General features: G+C 34.8%; 1 protein-coding gene across 2 annotated transcripts in view; it reads right to left on the bottom strand.

The window, feature by feature from the left end:
* ANTXR2 (ANTXR cell adhesion molecule 2) overlaps positions 1-21,391 on the bottom strand; it is a 153,934-nt gene that overhangs the window by 35,646 nt on the left and 96,897 nt on the right. The window lies entirely within an intron of this gene.

Raw genomic sequence — 21,391 nt, 5'->3', positions numbered from 1 at the left:
CAATCAGTTGGTAAATTCAAAAGCTGATAAGTGAACCTGGTCTTTTGACAATAAAGCTGGGGTAAATTACATAATGAATACAAGGCATGTGTTATTCCAAATTTCAGGCATGACATTTTGTTTTCTTGAAGTGTCAAATTAAGATACACAAAAAAATTCAGAAGCACATTTTAGATTAATTCTCCTAAGTAAGATAAACCGAAACAGATGCCTATGAGTTTTAAGCAAAACAAAGATAATACAAGTTTTAAAAAGAAAGTCAGTCTTCAATCTCTGCGACAAAGGAATTTCTAAAACCATTCAAATAAATATGTAATAATATTATGATGACTTAAAATCATGGTGGAGGTCCTTTCCATTTCAGTAATTTAGTGAATCCCCTGTGTCTCCCTTAAACTAAATGCAAAAACGAAAGGAAGGAGAGAGGGAGGGAGGGAGGGAGGAAGGAAGAAAGGAAATTGTCCTTGGAAGTACCTCAGATCTTTAAATTAAAAAAAAGTTTTTAATATAGGCTTTATAATACCTTCTGTATATGATTTATACCCTTTGGATTTGGTCATTATCATTTCTTTGAGTCAGCACTACTATCCTTTTCTCTGATTTCTATTCTAGCTCTCTGGTATTTTTAGCAGGACGAATAGAGACTCTAAATCTGTTGGCCATGCTTTATGTTCAGAAGATATTATCCCTTAATAAATGTCTGGCTAGTATTTAAAAACTAAGGAGATGAATCCTTTCCATATGAGTGACAGAATGAAAATGCTTCAATTTAGGTATAAAATATTTTCGAATATCACGAGAAAAAAGGAAAGACAGAGGACACAGGTATCCAGAAACAGGATGAGAACACAGGAGTGAAGAAGGGTTTGGTATATTATCACATGACACTTACATGTCTGAGATGACTAAGAGCTGTCTGTGAAATAGAGGATGACAGGTAGTAATTATTCTAATGCAATACATTGTACACTAAACAAGGATGGCTGGGATAAAGTGTCAAATGCAGGTCATTAATGATGACAAGGGCTGGATTCAGCTGCAGCAGCTGTCACTGTCCCAGGTGGGTGACCATACTGCCATAATCCCTATCTCTAAGGAGGTCCTTCCTGGGAAAGCACAAGCCAATACTGCAGGTTAAAATATATAAATAATATACACACAAAAACATGCACATAAACTCTCAGTGTCCTCAATGCCCCAAGAATTTACTTCTTGGCAGATTATATCTTTACAAGTCACTAACTCCAGTGTAATGTAAATGAAAACTTTGGTATCATCAAACTGAGTTTAAACTTTACTGTTTGCCAGCTGTTTAACCTTTTTTAACATCCTGTGTGCATAATGGAGAATTTACTTTTTATGAGGACTATAGTGAAAAATGAATGCAACATAGCTGACACACTGAAGGTATGGGATAAGTTTTAGTTATTTCCTAAGCCACTGAACAAGTTGGTCGAATCTAAATGCTTTCTGTTAGTGAATGTGTATCACTCCTACAAAGATTTGCTGAAAATACATCAATTTACAAATAGTATAATTTATGAATTATGGTCCGATATTTAAAAAATAAGGCACATAACTGATGACTATATTCAAAATTTTAGGATTAGGAAAGGACTAGAACAGCTATCATATCACTGCTGTCCTCTTTGAATATGCATGATTCCAACTAAGTCTATAAAACTACTAGAAAAGTTCTACTCTTAAAAAATTCCCACTCAATATTCATTATTTTATTCAGTATCTGTTCACATTCTTTTAAACTAAACAGTCATCCTAAGACTCTGTTGGATCATCAATCTTAGAAACAGTTGTAGAAAATAGCCAAAAATTCCTATATCATATCTTTACTTATACTCTTTCCCTAGTCTATTTAAGACTGAAGTAGTTACTATTTGAACTATTCCTTTCAAAACATCCAATATCATCATTCACATCATTCTTTAACACTTTATTTCCAGATACAATGGTTCACAAGAACCCACAGACCCTTGTTGGCTTATGAAACTCCTACTATCTTAGGAGAAAAAAAACCCTACATCTCCAGTAGCTACAGATTTACATCTCTTGAAAGAATTAACCTGAGGAAAATAGCTGGAGCAAGTTAATAGCTTCAGAATTTTACAAACTGAAGCTAATATTTCTTCTTCTCCTTTTTTCCCTCATTCCCTCTGCTGACCCACCCTCCATTGTAGATTATTCCAATAGTACTTCAGTTTCTGTATATTTTGTATTATCAAAAATGGCAAAGAATTGGAAAATAAGAATATATGCCAATGAGAGGTTGGGATGCTAATTCTAATTTTAAAATTAGATGTTAATTTTGATCCACAAGAAAAAATACCCAGTACTAAGGTAGGAGAAAACTAATCCTCAGTCTCTTAAACACAGTTTCAACTATCTAAGGAGCCTCTCCAGTCTTCATGTCCAGATGTGATTTTTTTTTTTTTCCCCCCAAAAGCCAATATTTCTTACTTTCTACTGAGCATTTCCAACTTTTTCTTCAAGCTCAATTCCAGGGCACCATCCTCAGGTGCTCCCTCTTCTCCTTATTCTCCCTGCCACACATCTAGCTCCCCTTAGTAATCAAGTCCTGTCAGAGGCCCTTTTTCAACTATTTCCCATTCCGTTGGAATCCCATTGTTCCTTGCCCTGGCTGGTGCCCTCACTCAGTGGTTCCTGCATTAGTTCAGTCTTCTGTTCTTTCCTTCAATCTATCCGTGTATACTGCCTGTCATGAAGCTAATACTCTTTAAAAAAATGTTTTCGTGAGGTCCTAATACAGAACTAGAAAACAAAATTCAATAAAATGATTTGTCTGCTGGGGCAAAAGCCTAAAAGCTTGAGAAAGAGTACAATGAAATATTTGCTGGATATTGATTGCTAAGTGTGAGTCTAATATACTAGACCCCTCAGAAATGGATATGACGTAGATTTATTCCCCATTATTTTCCCACTTGTAGCTTGGAAATGATTAAAGCAAATAGTTGAGCCACTGTCCTGGAACAAATGTGAACTTTTCTGCCTTCTCTACCTATACAAATCCTTCAAGGTTAATTCAAATCTTTCTTCCTCTGTAAACTGTCATCTTACCACCTTGTCTGAAGTGCTCTTCCCTGATAACTCAAATAGCAATTAGTGTCTAGACCGTTCATTTGGAAATTAATTAGGCAACACTTTTGCTACATCTCTTGTTACTGCCTTGAGTTGATACTTAAATATTTCATTATTTTATTTTCTATATATGTATTCTGGGTCCTTTGAATAGATTGAAAATTTATTGAAGACTATGTACTAAATATTTTGGGGTCTCAAAGACTGCTTAAAAATACAGGGTCCTCAAGAAAAAATTATTAATTTTATTTTTATGCCTCACATCATAATTCTACCTCATTTTTTCAAACTACCATTTGTTTGAAGTGGTATTATAATTGTGGATATATATATGTACATATGCAATTATACATATATATTTTTTATACCATTCTTTGCTGTATTCATATATAGTATAGATTATCTGTAATACCTTTGTGTATGCATTACTAAGAATTAACATAAAGCAAAAATATTCATTCTTCAAATACGGTATTTATCAAAAGCAGCACTACCATAGATTTCAAGACCTTACAATGGTAGAAAATGGTATTAGAAATTAGAATCCATCTAGATTGTACAATTGGCTTTACTTTTTCTTTTTGTTTTTAACTGAAATTTGCTTGCTCTGCTTTGAATTATAATGTTTGAAGCTTTACTTTATCCTCTGCCCCAAATAGATCATAAATTTCTAGAAGGTTACGGACTATCTAGTTATCATTAAATTTCTAAAAATGTTTCTCTTAATTCAGATAAAAAGAGACTATTGACAAGATTATACTTCATTTTCCTTTCAGTCTAATTTTACTAAAAAACATTTCAACCAAAAATTCAGAAAAGACAAAAGTCAGAAATGTGTTTAAATGCATGTTTCCCAATACACCAAAAAGAAAAATTCTAGCATTAAAAATTTTTAAATTCAAAGAGATGTTCACCTGCAATCTTATAGGCCATATATTACAATTTCATTAATGCCATTCATTATTCCAGTGTTTTCCCCATTTCTTATTCCTAAAAAGATTTCAAAAACAAATCAGTAAATGTTTGTAAAGAATTAGAAGAACTGTTTACTAAAAATATAGTAACTTAAGCTTTGAAACATAGTTTATATGGATATTATTCTTATGCTTTCAGTTACATAAATTTGTCTTATCATTACTATTAATTTTTTTAATAAATTTATTTATTTATTTATTTATTTATTTATTTATTTTTAGCTGTGTTGGGTCTTCGTTTCTGTGTGAGAGCTTTCTCTAGTTGCGGCGAGCGGGGGCCACTCTTCATCGCGGTGCACGGGCCTCTCACTATTGTGGCCTCTCTTGTTGCGGAGCACAGGCTCCAGACGCGCAAGCTCAGTAATTGTGGCTCACGGGCCCAGTTGCTCCGTGGCATGTGGGATCTTCCCAGACCAGGGCTCGAACCTGTGTCCCCTGCATTGGCAGGCAGATTCTCAACCACTGCGCCACCAGGGAAGCCCTCATTACTATTAATTTTGATATTAGTATTTTTATATGAGAGGGAGTACACAGAATGATACCTTGGAAATAAGGGAAATATTATTTCTTGCAATTTGGTAAAAAGGTATTTTCTCAGCAAAATAACAACAGCAGGGGCCTCCCTGCTGGGGACATAGGTTCGAGCCTTGGTCCGGGAGGATCGCACATGCCGTGGAGCAACTAAGCCCGTGCACCACAACTACTGAGCCTGTGCTCTAGAGCCTGAGAGTCACAACTGAGCCCGCGTGCCACAACTACTGAAGCCCACGTGCCTAGAGCCCGTGCTCCGCAACAAGAGAAACTACAGCAATGAAAAGCCCGTGCACCACAATGAAGAGTAGTCCCCACTCACTGCAACTAGAGAAAGCTCGCATGCAGCAACAAAGACCCAACACAGCCAAAAATAAATAAATAAAAATAAATAAATTTATTAAAAAAAAGAATAAAATTACATACAATCAAACCATTGTCCTTAGAGGTTCAAGTTAAAAGCATTCAAAGGCTAGAGGTTACCACAAATGTAATTTGTCATCTAGTTAGCTGTAGGGAAAAAGGCCACTCAATAAAAGGAGTATATTTAGCTGATTTAAATCAAAGTGATTGATTTTCATTTAACATTTGTCCACTATTGTTAGCCCAAGTTAGAAAATCAATTTCCGAATGACCCACTGGGAGAGCAGTTCCATGTAGCTATATATATTTAATGACAAGAACACATTAGTACTTCAATGCTTATAATAGTATTAAATAAAAGAAACTTTGTGTTTAAATTATTTTGCAGTTGTGACACAAGGCAGCAAATTGCCACATATCAGAATGACAATGGAGCTAATCCAAAATCACATATTAATATCTTCTCTTTTTTTGAAAGAAGCAGCAAGAAATAGACAAGTCTTATATATAGACAGAAAACTGGCATAAATTTATTTATGCTACTCTCTTAAATATGTATCCTCTTTACTTTCTTCCATGTGCAGTTATTTTCAATTTATTTAAAGCATAATAGTAGTAAAATATCCATTATGGATCTAGAATCATAGTGTTGTTATAGTTATTCAAGCGTATTTCAGAATATTGAGGGATATATGCCATTTTTAATTCTTAAAGTAACTTGTAAAATGTTTATATGTATTTATTAATTATTGATGGCCTCATGAAATGTCTAATTACTAAAAAAGTATGAATTAATTTAAACAGATTTGTAAACAATGGACCAAAACATTCAACCTACAAGAAATTGTTTCATTCTTCAAAGATTATTATAGCCTACTGTCTGAGAGCCAATGCACAAGGTCCTGGGGTTATCCTAGTGAGCATGACAGGAAAAGTCCCATCTTCATGGAGCTGCCTTGATTGGAATTAGATAAAAAGACAAGATTTCAAGAATTCAAAGGTATCTTTGTGATCATTTATTTCTCTAAATACAAATGAGAAAACTGAGGACCAGAGAGATGAGGAAATGTGTCCCAGGTTTCAAGCTAATCAATGACAGTATAGAGATCACACATCCTCTGACTCTTAATGTAGTGATCTTCCCAATATGCCACCAAGGGCTTTAGGAATTGCTGTAATTCTACCTTCGTCCCATAACTTACCTCCCCAACTCCCAGTTTCTTGCTCCAGCCTAGAAAACTACTTGCAATTCCTGGAATATACAAACTATTTCATGCATCTTGTGCCTTTGAGCATGCTCTTCCTTTCGGAGCCCCGAATTGAGGTGGCGGTGTAAGTTGCAGTATAAGAAGGCATTAAATTACGTGACTTCTGAGGTCCTTTATGATGCAGAAGTTCCTTATTCCACACAGCTCATGAACTTTCTGTGGAATTTACTGCCACTTCTAAATATTATCTTTTATTTATAGATGCATGCGAAGTTAAATTATTTTTTAAAGTATATATATATTTAAATAATAGGGTAATATGCATGCATTCTGAATACATTTGTCCCTCTGCCCTCAGTATCCACGGGGGATTGGTTCCAAGATCCCCGAGGACACCACAATCCACTGATGCTCAAGTCCTTTATATGAAATGGCAAAGCAGTTGGTCCTCCCTTCCCACGGTTTCTATATCTGCAGATTCAACCAGCTGAGGATTGAATTTCAACTGTACATGCTAAAACAATTTATAGATACAAACATAGATAAAAATTGATCATTCTGGCCCCAAGAGAATCAGATTCAAAGCTGGAAATTTTAAAAGCACTTCTCTATTTGTATAAAAGCCCTAATGCACTCAGTTACTGACTGAATAGGGAGAAGGATAAAGTGCTGCACTGAACAAGGATGGCATGGCACGATGGGGCACTCACTGAACTGGAAATAAATAAAACCTGGGTTTGAATCTAGGCTCTGTTATTTTTCAGCAGTGTAACCTCGGCAAATGCACTAAATTTCTCTGAGTCTCATATTCTTCACCTATAAAATGGGAATAAAATGACACCTAACTCTTAGCACTAAGAGTTGACCACACCTAACTGAACATACCTAAGACATAGTAGGTGCTCAATGACTGAATTTGAGTCCTCAGTATTTCCCATGAGGAGAAAGTGTCCCCTCTTTCCTGAAATTACGAGTGCCCTCAACAAGCACAATGCCGTGCTTTCACCCCCATCAGACACATAAACACTCCCACACATGCATGCACATATGAATAAATACATGCGTTCATGTATATCTGTATTGCCAGTCTGAGCTTCAGTTATCTAAATATTCCTAAGAAGCAAGGAAGACCCCTAGGCCCCTGACAAATCAGGAAAAATACATGAAGCCATGTGTCTCTATTTTTTTTAGCTAATAAACCTAAGTTGGTGTTCAAAAAAAAAAAAAAAGGGATTTCTAATAGCAAAAAGTGTTATTTTATCCAAGAAACCACTTAACCACTTGACAATCCATCAGGCTTACTATATCATCATTTTCATGTGATTCTTTTTGCAACTCATGATGAAAGACTAGATATAAATATAAAAGCATTGATACCAGGTAAAACTGTACAGAAAAACACATATTATCTCCATTCCTATCCCAAATTTCATTTGGTCATGTTACTACCCAGCTCCAAAACTTTACTGGTTCTCTACTGCCTATAAATGAAAATCTAAACTCTTGATACATGCAGATTTTTGCATTGTCTCTCCAATAATTCCAGTGTGCAAAAATAAATAGGTAGATAAAGAAATAAATGCTATTTCATTTTCATGTTTTATCTTATTTATATTTAAAGCTAATCATAAAAGGAAGAAAACACTGCTGTAAAGAGTAAACATAATATATCTCAAAACCAAATTTGTGATTTTAAATTTGTAGACAATAATATTCAAGTCACTGGTTATAACTTGCTAGTGAAATTCAGCTCACAGTCATCAGCAGTAAGATATACTTGTAAAAATTAATTTAGTGTGTTGTATATTTTCATTACAGATATTTTCATTTTGCTCAAATACATGGAGAATTTGAAATATAATTCTGAAATCATAATTCTGAAGCTTTAAGCCTTATCTGCTTTTTGAAGATTTCCCCTGGAAGAACTGCAAGCCATTTTTTCATAGCCTCCCTAGCCAAAATACTCACAATTAATACAGTTAGTTGTAGTTTCACACTGAAAAGTATCATGGAATTATAACATAGATTTAATAGTAAAGGGAGATAAACCTGACAAACATGAGTGGAACAGCCACAGTGGGGAGAAAAAAAGAAATTTAAGGAAAGGCTGCTTAGTCATTTCAAGGTTCAATCTGTTTAATTCCAAATGATTAGGTCTGCAACAGTGGAATATGGAGCCATACAAACATACAATTGTAGTTTATTACTTAAATAAACATTTAATTCTCCTATTGCCTGCAAGTTTTTCAGAAGAATAATCTCTTCCCCATTCTTCATTCCTTTTTCCTTTTTATTTGCTTCTTTCCCCCTTTCTGCTCCTAATCTTCCCTTCTTCTATTTCATAATCTGACATTTCCTCTTCACTGAAGTATTTTGTATGCTGGTAAACATGAAAGTAATATTATTCAGATTTACTGCTGTTGCTATGCCTAGGAATTTTATTTGATTTATTGTTACTTGTCTATAATTCCTAACTGCCCTACAGTAACTGTCAAAAGGTGAAGGCCTGAATATTAACCCAGGGAAATCTTTGAAAGATGTAAATGAAAATATTCATGTAAGATACACACACACAAACACACACACTCTTCTCTCTCTCCTAAACCTCTCATCTTATAAAAGAGCATCTGATGCCAAAGCATGAACAGTGTATTAAGGGCTTAACTTCAGTATTAATAACTCAGATTTAAAACTCTCGGCAATTAATTAAGATTAATGACAGAAGTCAGCCCCTTTTCCCCAATGTAACACTTCCTCCCATCTCTTCAATTCCCCACTCCACTGACCCTTCCATGCTTATTTCAGCATGAAAACCTGAGGTCCTGAAACTTTGATCCTGTTATCTGCTGCCTATTGTATCTGAGATTAACGAAGTAGACATTAGCAAATTTACAAACAACAACTCAGCTGCCCTACTTTAAGCAGTTAATGGAAAAGAAACTAATCTAGTTAAGAGCATAGGACTAGTTCATAAATCTGGATTCAGAGGACAAATAAAGCCATCACACTTCTTCTGGAGAGTAGGGACTGAGTTCAGTCACCAGCCTTCTTGTCACTGTTGAGAAGCCAGTGTTTCTATAAACTGGACTAATGAGACGCTCAGGGGCTTCCCTGGTGGCGCAGTGGTTGGGAATCTGCCTGTCAATGCAGGGGACACGGGTTCGAGCCCTGGTCTGGGAAGATCCCACATGCCGCGGAGCAACTGGGCCCGTGAGCCACAACTACTGAGCCTGTGCATCTGGAGCCTGTGCTCCGCAGCAAGAGAGGCCGCGACAGTGAGAGGCCCGCGCACCGCGATGAAGAGTGGCCCCCGCTCGCCGCAACTAGAGAAAGCCCTCGAACAGAAATGAAGACCCAACACAGCCAAAAATAATAAATAAATAAATTAATGAATGAATAATGAGACGCTCAGAGCTGGCATAAGCCACATGTAGGCCTGGACAGAAGATGATAATACAAGAGACTGACATTACAATGTATGATTTCACTGGGATAAATATACATCTTACAAGAATTTCAATCACTGAAAACTTCTCTTGGACCAAATATGAAACAAAGATTAAATCTGTTTTTTAAAAAATGAGAAAAAGGCAACTGCAAGCAAGAAAATAATAACATATCCTGATAAAGAGAATTAATAAAAATTATAAGCCTTAATCTATTCAGAATTCAACCTAAGAGAAAATAATTGTGTCATGCTCCTATAACTCAGAAAATGTTTAATAGATTTAATTATAAATTAAAAATTAATCATCCTCCCAAAGTGATAAATCTTAGCTCCACAGAAATAGCATTTTTATGCATCAACATCCTCAGCCATATCTTTTTAAGAGATAATTCAAGTTTGTCTAATTTAAGAATTGCTCTGATGTCTTAGCTTAGTTTCAGGGTGGAGTCCTGATAACAAAAAACGTTTATGTTCTACAAAGTCAAAATGATGTATCTCTTAAGAATCATTAGAGTTTACGCATAAATTCTTCATAGCTCATTTTTACTTTTAATCAATTATAATAAAACTAAAAAGGACATTAGTACACACAATTCTGTTCATTGAATCAACATCTTGTGCACGTTATAGGGAAATATTGTGAATTTTTGGCATAGGACATCATACCCAGAATTAGAAGGTTAAGGTCTTGACCTTACCTGCATTGTGGAAACCATGGGGTCTGCAGGCCTCAGCTTAGATGCATGACATGAAGGGTAGTTAGAATAACTGGGAGTAAAGTTAAAATATGACAGCCATACATAAGGAATACACTAGTCCAGTTAAACACAGAGAATATGGTGACAATAAGACATCCAAGATGAAAATTCATATAAGCTTTCAAAGACATGCAAGTAGAATGGAGGAGGGAGGATAGAATTGTTTAAAAATGGTGTGTATAGTGATGATAGCAAAGCAGTGAAACTCTATATGGTCTCTAGAGAAAGTAGGATGAGAGAAAACATAAGATCAAGGGTAAAACTGTAGGAATCAACCGATGTTAGGAGAGAGAAGAAAGGAGAGAAATGAAAGTGTTAAAGATAATTGGAGAGTAATTGAGCTTTATTCTCGACCTCTTATCTGTATGCTATGTATATAAATGTGCTATTTTAATTTTTTATTGAAGTATGTTTTACAGATTTACTGACTCTGTCAGTTAAGATAGGATATGATATGATATGTGTGTGACTGCAAACCAAAATGTGCTTAATACTGGACAGGATTATGAAAAAATATTCAATATATAATATGTATTATTTTCAGTACACTAACTTGCTTTTGAAGAAGAATCATGGGAATCTAAAGTTTAGGAAATTAGAACCATCTTTTTTTCATATATTTTCTAAGTGAAAAGAGCTCTCTAGAGTGAAAGATATGAGGTATAATCAGTGAATAAAATTATTTTGAAATGGGAAAGAGTTTGTCAAACTATCCCAATTTCATTAACTGAAAAAAAAAAAGCATTAAGAGAAAAAAAAAAGAAATTTCTTATAACCCTTTGAAATAAATAAACAGTTAATTTTTAATCCAAAGTCAGATAAATAAAATGGTAAACAAGTGAATGTCCACTGGCTCTCTTAAACATAATTTGTTGCAAAGTTTGAACAGCAAATCATTTTTATTTTATACCTCAAAGTTTACAACAGTTTCAAATTTCTCAAATGTTAGAGGCTGTGATTTGATTTAGAGAAGAATTAGTGGAGAATATATGTTTATGTGAAGCAATTTTAAAGATGATTTACTTAGACTGTAAGTGTATATTATAAAAATTATAGTATTTTATTTGGAAAAAGAAAAGGAAATGAAAGCTATTTAGCCAAAATGTCATTTATTTCTCCTTAAAAGTATATATTTATGTAACGTATTAATATAAATTCATTTTTAAGAAGGGGGCAATAAAAGCTTTCTACTCAGGCCGATTTTTGTAACTGCGTTATGAAGGTTGCCTTAAACTAAACTTATAAATGGGGGTCTGGTAGACATAAAGACACCATCATTATGCACTCTGTTAAAGTAACAAACTGTCTACAAATTTCCCTCCTTGGACTATATCTTTTGAGCTCTAAATTGAAAACTGAATATTTAACATATACAAAATAATATAGATTTTTGTAAATTATTAGAAATTTTAAAATGATTTATTTAAATAAATATAAATCTAATCTTCTATAATTAAAATTACATAAAGGCTACACAAAAAGCACTCAGTCATAGGAAAAGAAAGGTTAAAAATTCTATCTTTGCTGACATTTCTGCTCCCAGTTGGATGATTTAATTGATGTCCTCAAAGTGCTCAACATCAAAGCTGTATATTGAGCCTAAGAAAATAATATACTTAGCCCTGGACAACCAATGCTAACTCTTGATATTTTCAAAGTATTCTTTTAGTGTGCTCACTGATGACAAAAAAGGTTTATTTCTAAACTCAGTGCATTAATTTGAGGATATTTAAACTAATTTAATAATTTTTGTCTCGATTATCAAAGCGTTGCTAATCAACATTAACCAAGAAATATCTCTACCTAAAATTATAAATTAATACATAACATGTATATGATGCCACTAAATACAAATTATTTTGGATCAGAGGGGTAAAAAGCCAATTAAATATCTAAGTTCTATTTATACTTTCTCTGAAAAAAATAAAGCTTTTTGGTAATTTAAATGATTAAAATTTGCATATTCTGTATTTCACTTTAGGGAACCAAACTGAGTCAACACTTTTGCCAGCTTATATGCATAATTAAGAGATGATTTTATTTAAACTATGAAATGGTATCAAAAAGCACTCTATTTCATGAATTTGTTATTTTCCACTGAAACAGACATTAGTTGATGACATACACACTGAGAAAATATGTTGTATAGGAATATATATACACATATATTTATATTAAACATTTTACACACACACATACAAATATACACACATACACACTCATAAATCAGACAATGGAATTGTAACAATGGCGTGTTCATGACGTGAGTTATTCTAGTAAAAATTTGTCTTTCAAATATGTATAAACTAAAGTTAATTCCTTCTACTAATTTAAACGGGATAGTTAAGGTATTTTAAGGATGCCCTGAAATATAATGACAAGAGGTAATAAGAATGAAAGATACTGGTGGTAACATAAGGGATAGAAAAGTCTAGTGGTACTTTTTTCCAGTGATGTTGCAACATAATTGGCCTAAAGGACCATACAAAATTTCAGAATTTATAGAAATAAAATGTAAGCAATCACTTTACAATTTTTAAATTTTTTGATATTTTTCTTTCATTTAAGTATAAAAAAGGAAAAGTATGAAAGCACTGTGGCATTTTGTGTTCAACAGGACTGAGTCAATAAGGCTAAAATAAAGGGCTATCTTACAGCACCTAAAATCAATTATAAAGTTTGGCTATAGGACACAAAATATTTACACGGAATCGAAAAACTAAGTTTAAGAATGCAGTCATACCAAGGGGGGAAAACTGTGGTGAGGTGGGGATGGTGGTGTGCTGAATTGGGCGATTGGGATTGACATGTATACACTGATGTGTATAAAATTGATGCCTAATAAGAACCTGCAGCATAAAAAAACAAACAAAACAACTAATACTAAACTTTCATTGGGTTATTTGTATGGAAATATGTTAATATAAATGTTTCAGACATTACATGAAATTTTTAAAAATCTTATATTTGTATTTGTATGGAAATATATATGGAAATATGTTAATATAAATGTTTCAGACATTACATGAAATTTCTAAAAATCTTATATTTGTATTTGTATGGAAATATGTATGGAAATATGTTAATATAAATGTTTCAGACATTACATGAAATTTCTAAAAATCTTATATGTTCTGGTATAATGTTATAGGTAATAATCCTAGTTATTACTTTAAAATGTATATCTCAGAAATAACTAATTTTCTTGTCAACTGCATTATTATGAACTTTCATCAAATCTTTTACCGTGGTCATTTTTAAGTCTTTTGTCATTTACAGACAGTTCTGGGTGTACTCTGATGATTTTGCAAATATGTTCCTATAAAAGGGTTTCATCTTCAAGAAATTCATGGAAAAGACTCTGACAAGTACAGGTTTCTGGTAACTGACTGTACTGCTGAACTGAATGAATAAGCATTTTCAGAACTCTGATGAAAAACTGATGAACTCATAAAAGTGCTAACAAAAGATCAAGATGAAAAAAAACAATTAATTACATGGGACTGAGTGAACTGATGAGGATGAGTATAATTTTTGTGACTTTCTGTCTGAATTTAAAAAAAAAAAAAATCCCACAAGGACTCAGAGGCAAAGAATATACAAATCAATTTTCACTGCAAAGTAAAGGAGCTGTTACAGTGGAGGATTACTGGACTGAATGTCAATATTATGACATAGTATGAGTGTATTTCATGTTTGGTAATTGCAATCGTTGCTTTTGTTCTGGTCATCCATGTACAATGCTTGGTGTCAGTCTATTTATCTCTTGTAAAAATAAAATACAGTGTGTGTGTGTGAAAAAAAAAAAAAAAAAGAATGCAGTCATTATTGATACGATGTATAAAATAGACAACTATGAGAACCTACTGCGAACTCTACTCAATGCTCTGTGGTGACCTAAATGGGAAGGAAATCCAAAAAAGAGGGGATATATGTATACGTATAGCTGATTCACTTTGCTGTACAGTAGAAACTAACACAACATTGTAAAGCAACTACACTCCAATAAAAATTAAAAGAAAAAAAAGAATGCAGTCATCAGCAGCATAATTCCAAGCACTGAAAACATCTGACATATCAAATCATCTGAGTGAAGGTTTCAAACTGCTCAGAAACACACACAAGTGGTTTACGTTTTGTGAATGTGATGGGGAACCTAAAGGCAGTGTGGCACAAAATCTCTGCCTTCCAGATGCTTCTTCAATCTGAAGATGAAGTGGTTTGATAGCACAGAGCCCTGGGTGATTTGTAAGCATGATAGAGTTCAGAGTGATCCTTGGGAAGGTAAGAATCCTTGAAGAAGCTGCCATTGAAGAGGGTGAGGCCGTTTGTTTTGACCATGAGAATTCAGAAGCAGGACTGACAGAGGAGTGAACATAAATCTAGAACTGGAAATGTAAGTCAGAGGTCCAGCCTGAATCATCTGCCACTGCGGTTATCAGGCTTCTGTGGTGCCTTTTAAATGAACCTGCGCTACCTATGTTCTCAGGTTGGGTTTTTGTGGGTTTGTTTTGTTTGTTTGTTTGTTTTTTTCTGTAGATTTTTAAAAAATCAGAGGACTGGCATTGAGTTCTGTTATAATGAACATTTTTCTTTATAAAAGCAGCTACCATCAATCATTTTAAAAAATGAAAATATCTGCACAATTAACAGAAATCCTCTCCACGTAATAAATTTAGGTTAATTGGAAACTACGCATTTATGTTGCTTATTTCACCACTGACTGACGAAAACTTTGCCACATGCCAGCGTTTCTCCCCAGGCCATTGCTCCCCAGCTGCACCCACTCCAAAGGCCACCTTCAAGTCAGCACCTTTCCTTTATCTCAGTGGTGACACAGCTATTTCCTCAGGTGAGGCAGCCTAAATATTATTAATGATAAAAATTTATATTACCGTGGAATCTTTATTACCTTACCATACCCTGGAGCTTCACTAATATTTTAAACAAATCTGTTATGCCATAGATGTGTGTGTGCAGAATTATGAGTTTTTGCAATATTCCCAGCGAAAATTATACAAATCCTTAACTTTTTTTCCGGCTGAATCTAGGTGGGAGAGGGGGAACTTCCTCAAAAGAGAAAAATGCTTCCGTTAACATGTGATTCTTACTTTTGATTTTTAATACCCAACTATCAGTATGAAGCCTTTATAAATGGGAAAAAAAAAAAAGTCAATGCAATTTTCTAAATTTTGTCTTACTAAAAAATGAAATACATCGGAAAATATCTAATTCTATTTCATCTCCATGTAATAAAAAGCCCTATAAGTTTAAAAACAGACATAGTGGGCGTACTTCACGGATGTTACTATCACTAGGATTCTATTATTGCCGTATTTAAATTTGTCTGCTTACTGGTGAACGAGGGGCTGCGGTCTGAAGGTTAACATAACCTCGATTACAGACAGGAAGCTCCTTGGAGATTTAATTGGTTTGTGGAACAGCTCCCAAACTAGCGCTGCGCTTTCTTCTTTCTTCACTTTGCTGCTTCTCTGGCTCTCTCTTTTCAGATAAAAAAGGAGAACGCATGGTAATGCATCATTTATAAATTACCTTGTTATTGCAAAAACAAAACACCGCTTTGAAAACCAAACAAAACTCCTGCTGCGGACTCCAGCATGTTTGATAGAGGCCCTTCAAAAGAGTCCAGGGCTTAATGGAGGTTATGTGGAGACTTCGATCTGTACCTGCTGTCCCCTGTCACTCCCTGGAAACTTGGCGGCAGATGTTGCAGCGTTAAGTTGTCTCTGAAGTGGCTTTCTGTCCTCGTCTCCCCACCGCCACGGAGTCAAACTGCATTAGATCTCTTTATTTGTGCCTAAGGCAAGTTAGGGAGCGCAGCTGTGTCCACCCCCGCTCCTACCTTTGGTGTTTCAAGCCTCCAGGCAGCGAGTGTGAGACCAAAAACAGTCCTGCCGCTCTCAACTACCTCCGCTGACAATCCGGCCGCTCGCTGCGGGCCGGGGCGGCCGCTGCCGCCGCTGCAAACAGATGTCGGTGACAACCTGCTCGCTCACCCCTGGACGCGCGCGGCGCGCTGCAACATTCATGACTGCGAAGAGTTGCAGCCACAGTCAAAGCCCGGGCCCGGCTGCGTGCAGCCCGCGGACCCCGCCACCTCGGCAGGGGCTGGCGGCGTCCATAGGTAGCGGGAGCCAGGGGCAGAGCGAGAGATCTCTCGCGCCACTTGGATTCTTGATGCCTGAACTTCAATTACTTGATCAAGGACTTCAATTCAGCAGTGCATTCTGCAAATGAGCCCGGTGCGGTCTCTGAGCCATAAAAGGAGAGCATTTGGCTTGAAATTCAGCGTGATGGGACTTGCACAGTAAGTGTGCGTGACTCCCAGTTTAGTCCTACGTACCCTGATTTTATTAAACTAAACTCTCAAGAGGCAGAATCTGCAGTAAACAATTTATAAATAAATGACAAGAGTGGTTTCCAAGGTAGAAAATACGCCATTGACTAGGCAGAGGTTGTGTTATTTTGGAACCATCAGCCACAACCTGAAAACAATTGTGTTTTACTGTCTCTCCAACAGTGTAGTTTGTTGTGTCTTTTTTTTTTTTTAAGAGAAGTGTGACTATTCCTTTAAAATTCAGAAATGAGAAAGCATTCTCATTTGTTTCTTGACAATATGAAACAAACTGCATCCATGTCTAATGATATGAACATGTTTCCAAAAGTCCTCCTAATCTCTACAATGTACAAATTGCTTTAAACACACACACACACACACACACACACACACCCCTCCTATACCATTACACACAGTTCATAAGAAGCATAATCAAAAGTAAACATACACAAGCCTTTACAAGCACAGGAAAATAACAAAATTATTTGCAAAATGTATTCACCAATCTATATGTTGATAAGAAAGTTTCTCTTAAAAAGAACTGAACTTGAATAGCTAATAACATTTGTTCCAATGAACCATTTGATATGCAGAGACAAACCTTTTTAGTCAAATCAATATCAATACATATATATACCTACATATACCATATATAGTACACATACTGTATATATAGTATTTATGAAATCTTTCATGAGTAGTCTGAGTAATTTGAGATCAATATTTTAACTTAGTTTAATCAAGTACTGATTGGTTTCAGGGGAGTAACTTTGAAGACAGAATTTTACCCTTCCTTATGTTGATGGAACCTAATCATAGGTAAGTCTAGTTATCTAAAGCTATCAGAAAAAACTCCAAGACATTTTCTCATTCAACGATTATGCCCTGGCTTGCCTAGAAAATCCAAAGCAACAAATGGCCAGAAAACTAGAGGACACTGCTACTTGGACATCTTAGTCTCCTAAATTTAAATTTTTCTCTACCCCATGTAATCCTATGAGACAAACCATGTCTGTATAAACTAAATTGATAAAAACCATAGAGTTCAGGCAGTTTAATTTTTGAGAGCTTCACTAACTAGCCACGGTAACTTCTACCACTAACAGAAGGTAACAGTGAGCCATGGTCTTCTTCTGATGCATAGATAAAGCATTACCAAAGCAAATCACCCCACCTTTATATCATACATCAAAATTAGCTGGGCCAAATATCCTCTAAATCCCTTATTCTCTTTCTGCCTCTGAGTCCTCAATTTCTTACTAGGTAAATAAAGTTTCTCAAATGAAAGCTACTTTAAAGCAAAAAAAGTACTGGAATTTTTAAAATATTATATGTTCTTTTTTTAAAATAAAATTTGTGGGATGCTGGAGTGTCTACTATAATACAGATTATGCCATGCACCATGCAAACATGATTTTATTTAGACAAATAATTAAATATTACTTTTTGGATAATATTATTTGATGTATTCCAGTTATTATAAAGTCTTTTAAATAAAATCCACCAAATATTTACTATGATTAAGTGTGCTATGATTGGTTCAGATTCTTTGGGGCACAAGTACACAGAGTCACATGGGTTGGCCTTACCAATAACAATACTTACTGTGTTCATAAGGAAAAGAATAGAGCAATTGAAAAACTTCATTCGGAAGAAGAAGCCAAAAAGAAAATAAGCACAGTGTATAAGAAATGCATAAACTGGTATAAGAAATTAGCAACTGTGTAAGTGAAAGCATAGTGAAGATAAATGTGTTTGAGAAGAAACAGATTAGATGGATGAATGAAAGGAAGGAAGGGAGGGAGGGAGGGAAAGCAGGAAGGGAGGGAGGGAGGGAGGTAAGGAGAGAGGGAGGAAGGAAGGAAGGAGTGGGGGAAGGAAAGCATTCTAGAGATCATACAACCGAAACAGTATGCTGACTTCCTAAAACATAATGTAAATATATAACAAATGTAGGGACTCTTCAGTTGTCCTAATAACATACAGAACACTAATTCTGCCACAGTATTGGAATGATTCTTGCTGGGTAATTCTATAATTTAATCTCTGAAAAAATACAGGTTATAGTCTTGTATGTATGGGGGATGGGAATTTTATATTGGAATTAATTCCATCAAATAAAGAGTATCTGATAGATGATGTGGAGTTGAAAGAAACTCAGATATTCTTAATAATCTTTGTGAAACATGAAAAATGGGGAGATGAGAAATAAAAAAAAGGGGAGGGCAAAGATCTCCCAGGTTTTCGAAAGGAAAAAAGTTATATGCTGATAACTATAGATTTGACATCAAACCCCAGTTTAAAAAAATAATAAATATTATAAAGGATCATAGCAAGAATCAGAAGCAAAAGAGCAAATCATGTCACACCTAATTTCCATGATCAAATAATTTTGGATCGCTGGTTTGGTTAGATGGGGGAATACATAAATATACGTTCAGCAAACTATTAAACAAATTAAATTCAGCAAACTATTTAACAAAATTTATTAAATATCCTTGGAATAAGATGGTAAACTGAGTTTATACTATTGGTGGGCTCCTAGCTTTACCGTATTCATGTCAATTAACTGTGTAGAGTGTCAACCTGTGGGCAAGGCTCTCATGGAGTACCCCACTGAGGTCTGAACAGTGGCTTGAACTAAGTGACAAAAATTCTGGAAGCAGCAAAGCCATCAAGAATAGGTACTATGAAAAAAGATTAAGTCAGACTGTGTCAGGCACATATAGAATCATATATTTGACGGAAAAGCAAATCAATTAATTGCACTAACAATTGATATTTACTAAGCTTAAAGTCCTGCATTTAAATAAAAACAAATTAAAAAATCATAAATCACATCTATAGGTGAAGAGTGAAAAAATTGGAATTTTAGTTAATAAAACAATAAAAGTTTACTATCTTTTGTCTATATTTTTGAAATACAAAATCTTTGAAAACTGAAAGTTTTGTGTTAAGTTTGTCACCAAAACCTAACCTGAACTAACTTGAGAGTATTTATGGTCTATATTTATCCACTTGTAGCAATTAATATTTCTGTAGCAGAATGTCTCAATAATGAGCTGAGGAGATGATGCTTTACATGAAATATGATATATGCACTGTATCAGATTCCTAAAATCTGAAAAATTCTGAATGCTGAAACAATTTAACCCCAAGAGAATAAAAGGCTTTAGGATTTTATTAGACAGAAGTGTGACCAAATTACCAAAAAACAAAGGAAATTTTGGTCAAAATAAAGGAAGCATTACTCTTCAATCATGGAAAAATGAATGATGACTTAACCTGCTGGGGCAACATGTAGAATATTCTAGCACTATAATTTAAGAAGAATGTTAGATTTACTTGGTATCTAACAAAGTGCTTGGTACATGTTACACACTAGATAAATATTTGTTGAATGAATAAAAGAATGAGTACAATGCATCATTCAAAAGCACAAATATATCAATTTATCCAAACTGAAAGATTTCTTATCGTCTATTCCCAATATCGATATCAATATCGTCTATTCCCTTCCATTCTGGTTTTAATCCCCAACTTCCAGACTATCTTTTTTTTTTCTTTTCTTTAAAAAGAACCTTTAATAAATGGTCCTGGGAGATAGCCTCATCCACCAGAGGGCAGACAGCAGAAGCAAGAAGAACTACACTCCTGCAGGCTGTGGAACAAAAACCACATTCACAGAAAGATAGACAAGATGAAAAGGCAGAGGGCTATGTACCAGATAAAGGAACAAGATAAAACCTCAGAAAAACAACTAAATGAAATGGAGATAGGCAATCTTCCAGAAAAAGAATTCAGAATAATGATAGTAAAGATGATCCAGGACCTCGGAAAAAGAATGGAGGCAAAGATCGAGAAGATGCAAGAAATGTTTAACAAAGATCTAGAAGAATTAAAGAACAAACAAACAGAGATGAACAATATAACTGAAATGAAAAATACACTAGAAGGAATCAATAGCAGAATAACTGAGGCAGAAGAATGGATAAGTGACCTGGAAGACAGAATGGTGGAATTCACTGCTGCAGAACAGAATAAAGAAAAAAGAATGAAAAGAAATGAAGACAGCCTAAGAGACTTCTGGGACAACATTAAACGCAATGACATTCGCATTATAGGGGTCCCAGAAGGAGAAGAGAGAGAGAAAGGACCCGATAAAATATTTGAAGAGATTATAGTCGAAAACTTCCCTAACATGGGAAAGGAAATAGCCACCCAAGTTGAGGAAGTGCAGAGAGTCCCATACAGGATAAACCCAAGGAGAAATACGCAAAGACACATAGTAATCAAATTGGCAAAAATTAAAGACAAAGAAAAATTATTGAAAGCAGCAAGGGAAAAACAACAAATAACTCCCATAAGGTTAACAGCTGATTTCTCAGCAGAAACTCTAAAAGCCAGAAGGGAGTGCCATGATATACTTAAAGTGATGAAAGGGAAGAACCTACAACCAAGATTACCCGGCAAGGATCGCATTCAGATTCGAAGGAGAATCAAAAGCTTTACAGACAAGCAAAAGCTAAGAGAATTCATCACCACCAAACCAGCTCTACAACAAATGCTAAAGGAACTTCTCTAAGTGGGAAACACAAGAGAAGAAAAGGACCTACAAAAACAAACCCCAAAAACTT

Source organism: Balaenoptera physalus (genome assembly GCF_965194825.1).
Source record: "Balaenoptera physalus genome assembly, chromosome: 5".
NCBI classification, from domain to species: domain Eukaryota; kingdom Metazoa; phylum Chordata; class Mammalia; order Artiodactyla; family Balaenopteridae; genus Balaenoptera; species Balaenoptera physalus.
Note: the sequence above shows the minus strand (reverse complement) of the source record. Positions and strands in the feature narration are given on the sequence as shown.